The sequence below is a fragment of the Halyomorpha halys genome, unplaced genomic scaffold (genome assembly GCF_000696795.3).
Source record: "Halyomorpha halys isolate HHAL.00 unplaced genomic scaffold, Hhal_1.1 Scaffold124.1, whole genome shotgun sequence".
Taxonomy (NCBI): Eukaryota; Metazoa; Arthropoda; class Insecta; order Hemiptera; family Pentatomidae; genus Halyomorpha; species Halyomorpha halys.
In genome coordinates this window covers 700,255-713,806 of record NW_027111282.1, presented here as the reverse complement: position 1 = coordinate 713,806, position 13,552 = coordinate 700,255, and the positions used below count along the sequence as shown (strand labels likewise).

Below are 13,552 nucleotides of genomic sequence, written 5' to 3'. Positions count from 1 at the left end.
TTCTAAAATATAAAATAATCTACTAAATAAAGTTAATAAGTTTTTTCTTCTTGAATTAAAAAAATACATTTTACTACAATGTATTAATATATTTCACATTATGGAAATAAATAAATATGCATCCGTACTTTAGTACCGTACCGAAGTCCAAACCAAACGTTTTTAAGGCAAAGCAGTGCTTCAGGAGATCCTTGTTTTGTGTGTAAACGTGACAAAATAGTTATGCTATAGACGTTCATATATAAATAAATTTAATTTATTATAATAATTTATTATATTAATTTATATAAAAAAAATTTTAAAAGATAAGCATTAGAGATAATCCAATAAACTTTACCTAAGTTTATAAATAAATTATCAGTTTAGGAACTGCGACATTAACTAATTCAATATTTTTATTAACACACACAATTTTGATCCAAATATACTCTCAACTTTTATTTTCAGAAACCCTCCAACGCTTCTGCCCTCAGGCCATTTTCAATGAGACAATCTATAATTTTTTTTTTTTTTACATTAATTACATTATTTCCTTAACGACATACAGATATTTTTGGCTAATTCCTTAAATATTGATGTCATGTTCTTTAAAATATTTTCTGCAGGCTAATTACCCATGTCATATCTTTAAAATAAATTAAATATTAAACTAATATCATCAGTCATATAAACAGCTTCAAATAATGTTTTTAAATTTATTAGTTACTTACATAACTTTTTATATTTTAAATCTAAAATTTTTTCACATAAATAATCTTCTCTTTTTCCACTTATAAACATCATTTATAACAGAACCTACCTTCAACAGGTTTTGTTTCACCTTATCATTAAAAATATTTTTTTTACATTTAATACAATTTAATTAACATTCAGTTTTAATTTATATGCTTATAACTTATCATTTCTTAAATCCATATTTACTACATTTTTTACATTCATATACCCCCTCTCTTTTTTATTTTTTCATATATGCACTGACCTATCCATGCTTTTATATGTTGTATATACATCTGTAAAACTCAAGGATTTGAACATTTATCTATTTACCAACTTTTTTCTAATAATTACATATTTATTTTACTTAAAACTAAAATTAAATTACTTAAAAAGTGGAAAAAGAGAAGATTATTTATGTGAAAAAGTTTTAGATTTAAAATATAAAAAGTTATGCAAGTAAATAATCAATTTAAAAACATTATTTGAAAATGTTATGATTTTATTTTAATATTTAATTTATTTTACAAATATGACAGGGGCAATTAGCCTGCAGACAATTTTTTAAAGAACAGGACATCAATATTATAATATTAATATCAAGGAAACAATGTAGTAATTATAAAAACAAAAATTTTTATATGTTGTCTCCTTGAAAATGGCCTGAGGGCCGAAACGTTGGTGAGTTTCTGAAAATAAAATTTAGGAGTATATTTGGATCAAAATTGTGTATTAATAATGAAAAAACACTCTCAAACAATCATTATAATAAATCATTAATCTAATTATATTTTTATGCTTGAAGTTTATCAAACTCAGTAATTTATCATGAGAGAAGGTCGAAGCAGATTAACCCTCCAATTTCTGTTGTCACCTACAGGTGACACAACTTTAAGATTGTATAAGTAATAAGCTAAATATCTTTAGCTGCTCCAGGACCCCTAGATAGCTTCATTTGAACTATTATTTAGTTACAATATACAAACAAGAACTGGTCCATTGCCAAAATCTTCTCGTTACAACCATTTCGTTGAAGTCGTTCTGAGGTTTCAGTTTTTTTTTACTCAAATTACATTTTAGTATTACGTGTCAGTGCCTATTGGTGACACCCATGCTAATTCCATTAAAACATTTGTTTGTATGTAAAATTCAAATTTTTGAATTTCAACATTGTTCAGAAACAAAAAGGAGATAACAAATTAATACTTCATAAGTATAAAAGGGTTTAAATGATGTTGATAATTACTATACTTCATATTGGACAACTTTTCGAAAGAACTCTTGAAGATAGGAATAAAGATTTACGAAAATATCATAAATTTCATTCTATAAAAAATTGCAAACGTTTAACTAATAAAGACATCTTCAGTAGATTATAATTAACTTCAGATTTACTATCACCTTGCTTCTTCCTGGGAAAAAATGAAACATTCAAATAAAAAATAATAGGTGGCGCCATGGTAAGGCGCGATGCTACTCCAAGTACCCAGGTTAGAATCCGGCTGGACAGACAATGTTTTTCAGTGACACCATAGCCGTGATTCCTGTGAGTTCTGGAGCCACCCTGCTACATAAATTGGGTACCCTTAATCGGGTAAAAATCTGGCGGTTGAGCGTGATTCTGACGAAATCACCTCCTTGCTCAACCGTTTGTCTAGTAACAGAACTTCCTTACAAAAGTACTGAACCCCTGACCCTTCATGAGTTGTAGTGGTACAGATTGTAATATTATAAATAATATTATTTGTTTAAAATAATATTAATGTTAAAATAATATTAATTGACTTAAACAATATTATTAAATATTTAATTAATTTTTTGTCAAAAAAATTTAATAGTTAAAGTCAATTATTCACAATTAGTTTTTTAAAAAATTTATTTATTTATTGAAATTTTCAAATATATTTTCTAAAAATACATCTAATAAATGTAATGCTATTACAATGGCATAATACAGACTAACAATATTTCTACATTAGAATGTCTCGAAGCCATCTTCTTTTCAGGCGTTTCGGAGAAATAGTCTCTAATCAGGAATAGGTTTGGGTGGTTAAGAAAAAGAAAATAAAGTAATAATAATGGTTATTACTGATTGTACTCAGTATTGATTATATTCAATGAATCAGATTTTTCGCTAATCACTGTTTTTTCTACACATTTGGGGACGCGATTATGATTAGAACCATTTGGACCTGTTGGAACCATTGGAACCATTAGGGGTAAAGCCTCTTACTGAAAGCATTTAGACCAGAAACTATTAAGGGTAAGACTTAACTACCAACGAGGTCAAACGAGCTAAGTATACTTGGAACTGGAACCATTAAGGGGAACTGTTCCAACTACAGTACTGGAACTGTTGGAACAGTTCCAAACTTTAATGGTTCCTGCACATTCCTACTTACAACTATCACATGCTGCCACCACGATGGACGATGGGAGACACGAGATTATTTCCTCACCTATACTTAACTATTACACCAGTTGGCTTCTCTGGGTAGGTTTGGCTGTAAAGAGAAATATACGTACAGACAAGCCGATTTTATTTGTACTACTTTATCCCTGAGAGAACTCTCCTATTAGATTTTTCCATGTTCTCTTAAATTCATTCAAAATCGATGCTATATGATGTTCATTATTATAAACAATACAATACTATCAAGAAAGTCTATTAAACACACACGGCTTGTTACAGCTGCATACTTTATAATGACTATCAGTAAGTAACTGTTTAGGTTATAAGTAATCACATTGCCCCTCTGGAAAAAGTCACTTCAATTTTACAGTTAAGATTCAGATATCCGTAAACTTATATTAACCCTGAATTATACCCACCGATACATCATAGCGTTTAGGTGGCTATGGATTTTTGTAGGGGACCCGCGAGCCAAAATAATTTGAGACTTGAAAATTGGAAATCTGTTGATCCATTCACTCAAAAAAACAATACGTATTCAGCATCAGACAGACGAAATATATTTTTTCGATATCTTAAGCTCAAATTATTCTAATTCTTAGAACAAGAATAAACATTCTTGCAATATAAAACTATGAAGACTTAACCAGGTCTTTAGCACAAAATATTCTTACATAAGCACAGATGGACAAACGTAACAAATTTGATGCAATTATTTTCAGGATCTTGAGATCAAGAATTTAAAACATTCATGCGATCTAGTTCAATAATTTAAGCCATGAAAACTAAAAATCGGCCGTTCGCTCAGTCATCGAGTAAGTATCCCATAGCAACCATGGCGCTGTTTCCTTTGAATGAGATTTGAACTGTAACTGATTTGTGCGCCTCAAAAAAGGTCTAACGGGATCCATCCAAAAATGCCGTAAATATTTTTTATTTAATCCGCCGATTTACCTCTGTCCGAGTTTTGAAACCTCGCACTTCTTTTTAGTAAATTTTATTAAAGTTTCGGTAAGAATTTGAGAATCGAAATTTTAATTTGGCACTTCTCCGTGGAATTATATTTCTTTTAGTACCTTTGAGCCGGAAAAGAAATTTACGCTGTCGTTTTATTTTTATTTTATTAGTAATAATATTTATTTATATTTTTTTAAACTTATTTATCCATTCAAGTGTTTTTTGTAACCGGCTTTTTATTATATTTTCCTTTGAATCTATGTGTTAGTCTTGTTCTCGTAGAATGTATTTATTTGTTTGTTTTTTGGTAAACTGATCAACTGCTCTGACTATTATTAAAGGTCTGATCTCACATTGCCGTCTAATAGTGAATTTGTTTAACTTAAAAGAGGATCTAGAAGGGTGAATTCGGGAGAGTGAATTTGTGGATCGGAAGAATTTAAAATTGTGAAATGGTGAAATTGAAGGAACAGGACAGGGGAAAAAAAAGGAATGAATTGAAATATTTGTATTTTAGTATATTTTAGATTGAAATTGATTGTAAAAGGAAATTGTAGGGGAAAAAAAACTGTTTTCTTTCTATTTTATTATACCATGTAATGCAATTATATGTAATTTATATATGTCCGATTACAGATTGATTAATATGCTGTGTATGTAGCAGCCTGATGTATTTGGGCAGCATAGATGAACAAAGTATTTCTCTCTATTATACTAAATGATATATAACATTAATGAAAGATTTTTTTTCCCGAAAAAGATCACTTTTTACAACATTGTAGTTTAGTTTAATTTTTTAAAACAGATAAACAAGTTTTGGTTTTTAATTGGATTATAATTCTTAGAATACAGTGATGGTTTTATAACTCAAATATTATCATAAAAAATAAGAGGCGAAACACTTCTGATAACAAATAATAGAAAACAAAAATGATAAAAAATCAAATGTAGTTAGATAAAAAATAATAAATGGAAAGGTAAAATTTCTGTTAATATACATATTTACAAGAATAAACTAAATTCTAAAACATTAAGTACAGAAAATATATAAACTTTGAAACATTCAATTGTTATTCTTCTGGAATTGGGGGGACAGAAGGTGGAAGATACGGGATTTGAAGGTTGGAAGGGCATTAGAACTACGAATGAAGGAGGGACTTTGTATAGCTTATACAAATAAATGTGTATAGCTTAGAACTAAAGGTAAATTTTGCCCTATCTATATAATGTTCCTGAATGTTAATGTCTTTGAAATACTAAAAGTTGAACCCCCAAAATAATTTTTTAAAGTCAATCTGATAAAGTTGTAAAAATTAAAACTTATATTACAAATGTAATAATGGTTGTTTTTATTTACTTTAAAATATTTTTCATAATTATTAAACTGTAATTGATAGTTCGTTAACAATAAATACTAAATTAAAAGAAATAAACATAAAAATTGTAATAAAACAATTTCAATAAAAATTTTAATCGATTTAGAAACAAAAATTATTATTTATTTCCAGTGGCTGTTGACATTTTTAAAAAAAAATCAGTTAGAATAATTTGAGACAACAAATTGTAGGAAATTAATGTTAGAAGGAATAATTGGGACGTAGTGAGGAGGGGTGGTTCACCGGTTGTGGTGACAGGATTCCATTCATTGATAGGGATGAATGAGACTGTACGGCTATAGGAAGGGCTGAGATTGGCAGCTACTGAAAATTAGAGGTCTCAACTACTTGATACTGAAATCACTTGATTAGTAACATCCGATCCCAACGGCCTTCATGAAGGGGTAAAATGCCAAGTTTAGTTATCTTACTAGTTAAATTATTATATCTATATTTTCGGCCCCCTTACATTATATATATAAAATATATAAATTTATGCTTCGTCGCACCACATGATATAACATCCTTGAATCTTATCTCAACAACAGATCTGTACCAATAAATGACACTAACTCATCAACACACTACCTATATGGTATATATACCTAGATGGTCTTCCGCAAGGTTCCTTCCTTTCCCCTACCCTATTTAACTTACATAATTCAGACATTCCGATGAAAAATTATTCTACGCTGATGATACAGCTATTTATGAATCATCATATAAAATAGATACAAAAGCAAACAGGTTAAAAAAATGTATTTAAAAAATGGAAGATTAGAGTTATCTATCCAAAAACATTGCATATTCATAATAAGGTCATCCATAAATCAAAGCATAATGATTAATAGTACCACAATCCCATGGGCTCAGTCGGTCAGTTACTTAGATTTAGAAATGGACAAATGATTAACGTTCTCCATGCACGTAAAAAACGAATTCAATATAACAAAGGGCATCATCAGCAAGATGGCTCCATATTTTAACAAGAATTCGAAGTTCTCATAAAAAAAAAAAATTAATCCTGTACAGACCGGTAAGCTATTTAGCTCCTACCTGGAGCTATACATGTGAATCAAATTAAAGAAAACTAGAACTACATATATGCAATATATATGTATGAAAACTGTTTGGGGAAAATGTCCCCCCTCACATTAGAATAGAATTCAAGATGAATATGAAAATGCTGCCATCTAGTGGGAGAAAAAATAAGTAAGCTAAGTACCCCGTGAAAGTGAAGAGGTAACACAGACACGTGAACACAGTCTACCTAGGGCAACTGGTAGTCAACTATTTCACAGGATGAGGGAATAGGTTAATCAAAACCGCCAGGCAGGGGACGAAACCACGATGAAGGAACTAAAGAACACAGCAGAAGAACAAGTCCTCACTATAAATCAACAGCAAGTAATTGTATTATAATTCATCAATGTAATCAACTATCAAAATTAATATCTAACACAATAATACAAATTGTAATCATCTTTGGTAAACATCAATCATCTAAGAATAGAGGCATTCTATTTTGTTCATCATTGTTATACTTTATTCCTAATACAGTCCAAATCTTTATTCAATCCAGCCACAACAGGATATAAAAATTAATTTGGGTAATATCCCCAACTCTTACTCCGGGGAATATCTAAACTAATCAAGAACAGTAAACAACAATCCTCGGTACATCAGAATTTCAAATATGTTGTCTGACTTACAGCTTCCGATGATTAAAGAGTACACTTACTGATACAAAGCCGATCTCTTGCTACCATTTCTCACAATCAATTCATATAAATAATAAGGAAATACGACAAGACGTCACTAAAAAGATCCACAAACGAAGCAAAAATAGCACACAAAACTTGATACTTAAATTTTATATATAACTTTTTTTTAATTGCATACATGTTATTTTTTTAGAAAGTTTCTTATTTGTTTATTTCTCCATCATTTATAATATATGTTCAATTACTTTATCATTTATTTATTTTTCTATTTTTATTTGACTGTGTTAGTCTCAAAAAACATTTCCTACTGTTTGAAAATAATAAATATGTAAAAAACAGAGAATAAATAAATTCAAATCACATAAATATAACATATAAAAGGTATTTGTACCTTACAATGTAGCATGTATCAATTTTAGCCTGGTTGTAAATTTTATATAATAAATAATAAATAACAACTATAAAAAAAAGATATGTTGGGCGGTGCAAAGTTTCAGCACATTCAACCCAAAGGCAGGATACCATCAAATTAAAATGCACCCCACGAATCAGCACAAGACCACGTTCACATTTGAACGAAGCCATTATGAATTCACGAGAATGCCATTTGGTCTGAAAAATGTGCCCGTAACATTTTACAGGCTCGTGGATGAATTCTCGAGAAGATTGGATGAAGCAGTTTGTCAAGTATGTATGGAGAACTTGCTGGGGGCGTTGAATTATTGCAAAAGGTTCGTTTCGGACATGGTGGAGTATCTTCTACCCCTCAATAATTTGCTGAGCAATAAGCATAGTACACAACATTCAGAATTGCATCGTGCAGTTGTAACAGGAACCAGTCTGCCATTACTCAACTTTAGGAAACAGTTTACGCTCACTACAGATGCAAGTGAATATACTCTTGAGGCGATGTTATCAAAGGAGAGTGAGAAGGGCGTATGCGAATAGGCGTCGCACAGTGGCATAGATTTGGAAAGGGAGCTCTTCCGGCTATATATATTTGGAAGATGTTTTCGAGTCCACACTGACCATAGACCATTGGGCCGGGAAACTGAAAGAGAAAACTCCTCAACTAGTATAACATCGACATCGGAAATAAGCCCGGAAAAGACAATGTTATTGTAAGGGAGCCATGAGGATGTGAGGCAGTTCATGAGAGAGTGGAACCCGGGAGAGGAAGCGCAACCAGGCAGGCCAAGCACTGAAACAGAGAAGAAGTATTCGGAGGTGACTACTCGATTGATGATATGGAAGAGCTCTATGAAATCATCAACGATATACTTCACCAGATTGTTTGGAAAATCAAGACCTCGGGGCTAATCGTGGTCAAGTAGAACAAATATGTCAGCAGCACTAACGGGCGTCAGAGAGGACTAGATTTGTAGGGCATTGAAAGATGCTTCAAAAGCAGGATAGACCCATCACCTATATAACGAAAACACAGTGGTTTGGGATAAAGTTCAGCGTCTCTGGTGGGGGTTGGCCGGAGGTTTATACGTTGCACAATGATGTTTATTAATACTCCGTGTCTCGTTGGGAACCAATCGAGGAAAAGAACTGCCGAGGAAAGAAGGCCAATTCAGGGTGATCATTATTAGAGAGCATAACATTGTCACTATACAAAGGGTGAAAGAACCTAAAAACACTTAGGACAGTTCATCTGAAACAATTACAGCTCCCAAAGCCGTCAACACCATTTTCATTTATTTAATTTATTTTATTTTATTTTATTTTAGTAAGAATGTGATCATTCATCACTATTACCTATTGCCCACAACTGTGTGGCAGATTGTAATATCTATCAATAAATAAAAACGAATAAAAAAAATAATTATAAAAGAACATTTAATGAATTTCTTCTGGCAAATATCATGTAAACTCTAACAAAAGAAGACAAGCGTGAGAAACTTATTTATGGTATATTTACACAGCTTGAAGTTCAGCAATAATAAACATTTCTAAGTACAATAGATCAAGTAATCAAGTAAGGAACAACTCTGAAAGTACACCACATATTTACAGTTTGTTATTTCCTGATTAATAAATTATTCTAATTTTAATTAATTTAGCTAAATAATAAATCATTGTGTATTAATTTGCAGTATTTACCTAGCTCCCCACTTTTTATCATTTACATTCCATATTGAAAATTGAATACCCTCAAGATTATATGTAGTAATAAGCAAGAATAAATTTAAAATAGTCTTACAGTATGGAAATATTTCAATTAAATTAAATGTTCAAAATTTAAATTAATACTTTTTTATTCTGTTCTTGTATTTCTTTTTTCTTGTTAAATGAGAATTCATGTCAAGTATTCCAAATTAAATTTTAAGGATATACTGTTACCATTTAATAATCAAATATTAATAGCACAAAAACAAAATAAATTTTACAATACACCAGTTTTTCATTTTATTATATTGTATGAATTGAAGTTGTAACAGTAAAAGTAAAATTGTTGTAATTGACTTGAGCATACATCAGCTTAAAAAATAACACTATGTAGTGACATGCAAAATCATTTTATTTTTTTAAATACTATGTTCAACACCATATTGAACTATGTACCAAGATGCATTTATCTAAAAAATATTTTACTTTTATCTACGAAGATAATTAAAGCTGAAGTAAGCTAGCATACTATTAAGGAAAAATAACAATCGAGCAAAAAACCAAAATTGTATGTGGATCAAAACGTCAACAAATTTTATCATTTCATGCAGTTTGGTAACGGAAAAAATATTAAAATCTGGGATCGTGAAAAGATAACTATCTGAAAGACGGATTTTATTAAGATAATAGTTACTTCCAAATAATTGTTACCATTTTTTTTTAATTGAACTAATTAGAATTTAAAATAATCCTTAAAGATTGTTGGTTTACAGAATATTTATAATTATTATTGCAATATCATAGAGATACTTGAGTTCGTCATCGAAAATCGTTTTGGTTGAAGAGCAACTTTGGCTACTGTTGAGTGTAAATAAAGTCTGTGCGTTTTTTTCATTCAATAAATAAAAGCAGGTTGTAATTGAAAACAAACCATATATAAAAATGGAGCCCTGGTTCGATACGCTCAGTTAATAAAGGAAAATCAATATTTGGACCAAAATGCTCTAATCATACCCAACGGTCTGCCAAACTGAAGAAAATTTTATAGAAGTAGTAACTCTAATTTTTTTTTTCATTTTAAATACAAAAAAAAGTATCCTATATCAATAAGAAACAACAACATTTGTACGTTAGTGAAACTGGTCATAACTTTGTTTTGGTAGTAAAAATCGAGATATTATTATTATTGGCGCCACTGACCGTGGAGGTCCAAGGTCTCGCGCGATGTACTAAGGAAATACATCGCCCGTTTCATGACGTGGTTTTTATAGGGTGGTTAGTCACTCCCATGCCTATTTTTGTGAGTGCCACCCATTGGCTAACGGCCCTCACAAATGCCCGGTGAGAGGTTGTGAGTGATTATTGTATAATTATATGCTTGAAAAAATTCCGTACAGGGCCGGGACACGAACTCGCAACCTTTGGCGTTACCACGTCATTTCGAGATCAAGCCTGCCAAAATTTCAGGAGAACAAAAACATTGAGTGAGACCATTTTCATTAAGTCAGAGTCGATATTATCGAAGTTACAATCGATTTCAGATGAATAACAGAAACATTATAAAATTTTGCTGAACGATATTATTCAAGTACAAACTAATAAGTGAGTACGAGGGACTTTATCTTGGGGGATGGTAGGGAGAGGGTGTCACTCTCTCAAATATTTCGAAAAAAAAAAGTTGAAAATTTTGATTTGAGACCCTTCTTGAAACTAAGAAAACGATGTCCTATTCATGATAATTAGCGCAAAGAAATTATGAAAGTTAATTCTTGAACTTTTTTTTTTATTTTATTTAAACAACACATACAATATCTGCCAAGCTGTATTAAAGGTATTAAACAACTTCACTATAACGTCATCGCACGTCTGATTGCAATAAACAATAAACATTTTTATAATTATTTTCTATTATATTAATATTTTGTAACTTTTCGGCCATAATTCAGTGGACATTTTGAAGCATGATACGGGACACCCCAGTCAGATTATAAAATATAGTTTCATACGAACAAATCAAGGAAGTACTTAGATTTTTTTTTTTTTATATTTGTGTTATTCTCTTTTCCTCAGCAGTCAGTTTTTAGAGGGCTTTTATGTATAAAATATATAAATTAAAATTAAATACAAATCCTTTTTTTTGAAACTATATCACTGTCAATATTATCTATGCCAAAAGGTTTTTTTCCCTTCAAAAACTCATTACTTCTTCAAAACTAAACTAGGAGAAAAATTTTAATTACCTTATATTTTAATCTCTACGAAAAATACTTATATAGTCACAATCTCAAGTTTTTATTTAACTAACTTTAATCAGAATAAGACATTTTTTGGCAAAAAGGTGGAGAATAAAGACATAATTTTAATTTTCAGGACGTTAAAATACGATATTACGATAAGAATTGTTTTAGGAGAAAACTTTAAGGAGCTATAACAATAGCTAAAAACAACTCTAGCAAAGAAAAAAAAAACAGACAAAAATAAATGTAACATGTACCTAACTTCATTTGAAAAAAATAAAAACTATTATCCTATATAATTATACTTATAAAATTGATATAGTCTTTTAAAAGGAATTAGTGTGAAATTTTAATTTATATATGTTAGACACACCCGAAAAAAAATGACCTAGCATATAACAGCTGAGAATAAGAGATGAAAAAAATAATTAAAATTATTCTTAGTAATAATAATCATAAATTCCTATGATTTGTATACATATAAACTATATTTTAATGATGTTACTGAGTTGAGGAAGATTATCTTTAAAAATAGCCAAAACGTTACAAATATAGAAACAAATATGTATAACGGTAGAAATATATATATAATGTAAAACTATTATAAAAATGTTTATTGTCATATAGTTTTATATTAAAAAAGTTTGGGTGTAATTTGATCCAAATGACTTTCCACGATAATTTGTATTGGTATTTATTAATTAAATAATAATTACAAACAACCGAAATAGAGTTATCTACTATAGTTGAATGCAATACAATTGTGCCATAGAATATCGAATTAAAAAGGGGCATCCAATTATGAAGACATGGGTTCCAGCGATGAGCAGTTATGACCTTAAGAGCATCTATTATTTTTTTATGTATACAGATGAAAAAAGAAAAGAAAAGAAAAAGGCACAGACTTCATTTACCATCCGAGTTCATGTTCATACTAGCTCCCATTCCATTTATTCTTTATTATGCAACTTAATTAACTTTTGATTAATTGAATCTTTAATATTTTTATTAGAAACTCGACAATCATCCGCAAAATATACTCAGGTGCTAATTAATAAGACAACTTGATAATTTGTTATTTATTTATTGTATTTTATTATTTATTTTGTTAAAAAATTACGAAAGGATAACCTTAAAACGTTAGAAAAATGGTAAAAAATGAATCATTGAAATTTATTATATATTCAAAATTAATACTTCATAAACTTATGAGGTAGCAATGCTTTATATTTATTTTTTTTAATGTTCAGTTAAATAATTTAGAAAATGGGACTTATTTTTTAATATTTATTTTTCAACACTATTTAGATGTAGAAACAAATTTAAATATTTTGTGAAATAGTGGTACTAATTATCAGAAATAATAAATGAAAAAAATATTTTTCGTTATTATCTCACAAAACAATTAAGGCGTTACGTTTTGTTGTTTTTTGTACCTTAGTGTAATTTACTTTTGTTGTTCCTAACTTTTATATTGTTTAGTGTCGGCCCTAAGGAAAATTACAACAAACCTAATAATTAAGCCAATCGCACATTCATTTTCCTTTTTTTTTATATTAATCAAAAATATTATGGGAAAACTTGCATTAAACCCACACTTTTTTGTATATATAATAATAAAAACTTATTTTCCAAATAATTTATTAAGCGTTTGCTACGTTTCAGCCCTACATTGGCCATTATCAAAAAATGTTTCCTTTACCCTAGTCAAAAATAAAAATTAATGTACAAATCATGGAAGCACTTGTATAATTTGTTTAAAAGTCTGCTTTTCTCTACGACCAATTGTGTTCATCTTGAGGATTAAGTTTTTCTACAATATACAATTCAATATTTTATAAAAAAATATATTTAAAAACTCATATATTTACCAAAAATATAGTTTAAATTTTTAAATGTGTGATTGTACATGCTTTCCCTTAATGTTTTCGATTGCTAATAAATATTAAAAATGAATCCCATAAATAAAAACTGAACAACCATTATAAATTTGTTTACAATAAATGATATATATAT

The 13,552-nt window shown here is 29.4% G+C and overlaps 1 protein-coding gene across 6 annotated transcripts in view; it reads right to left on the bottom strand.

Annotated features, from left to right (window-relative positions):
- The window catches only part of Ih (hyperpolarization activated cyclic nucleotide gated potassium channel Ih), a 734,518-nt gene that overhangs the window by 551,423 nt on the left and 169,543 nt on the right, over positions 1-13,552 (bottom strand). The window lies entirely within an intron of this gene.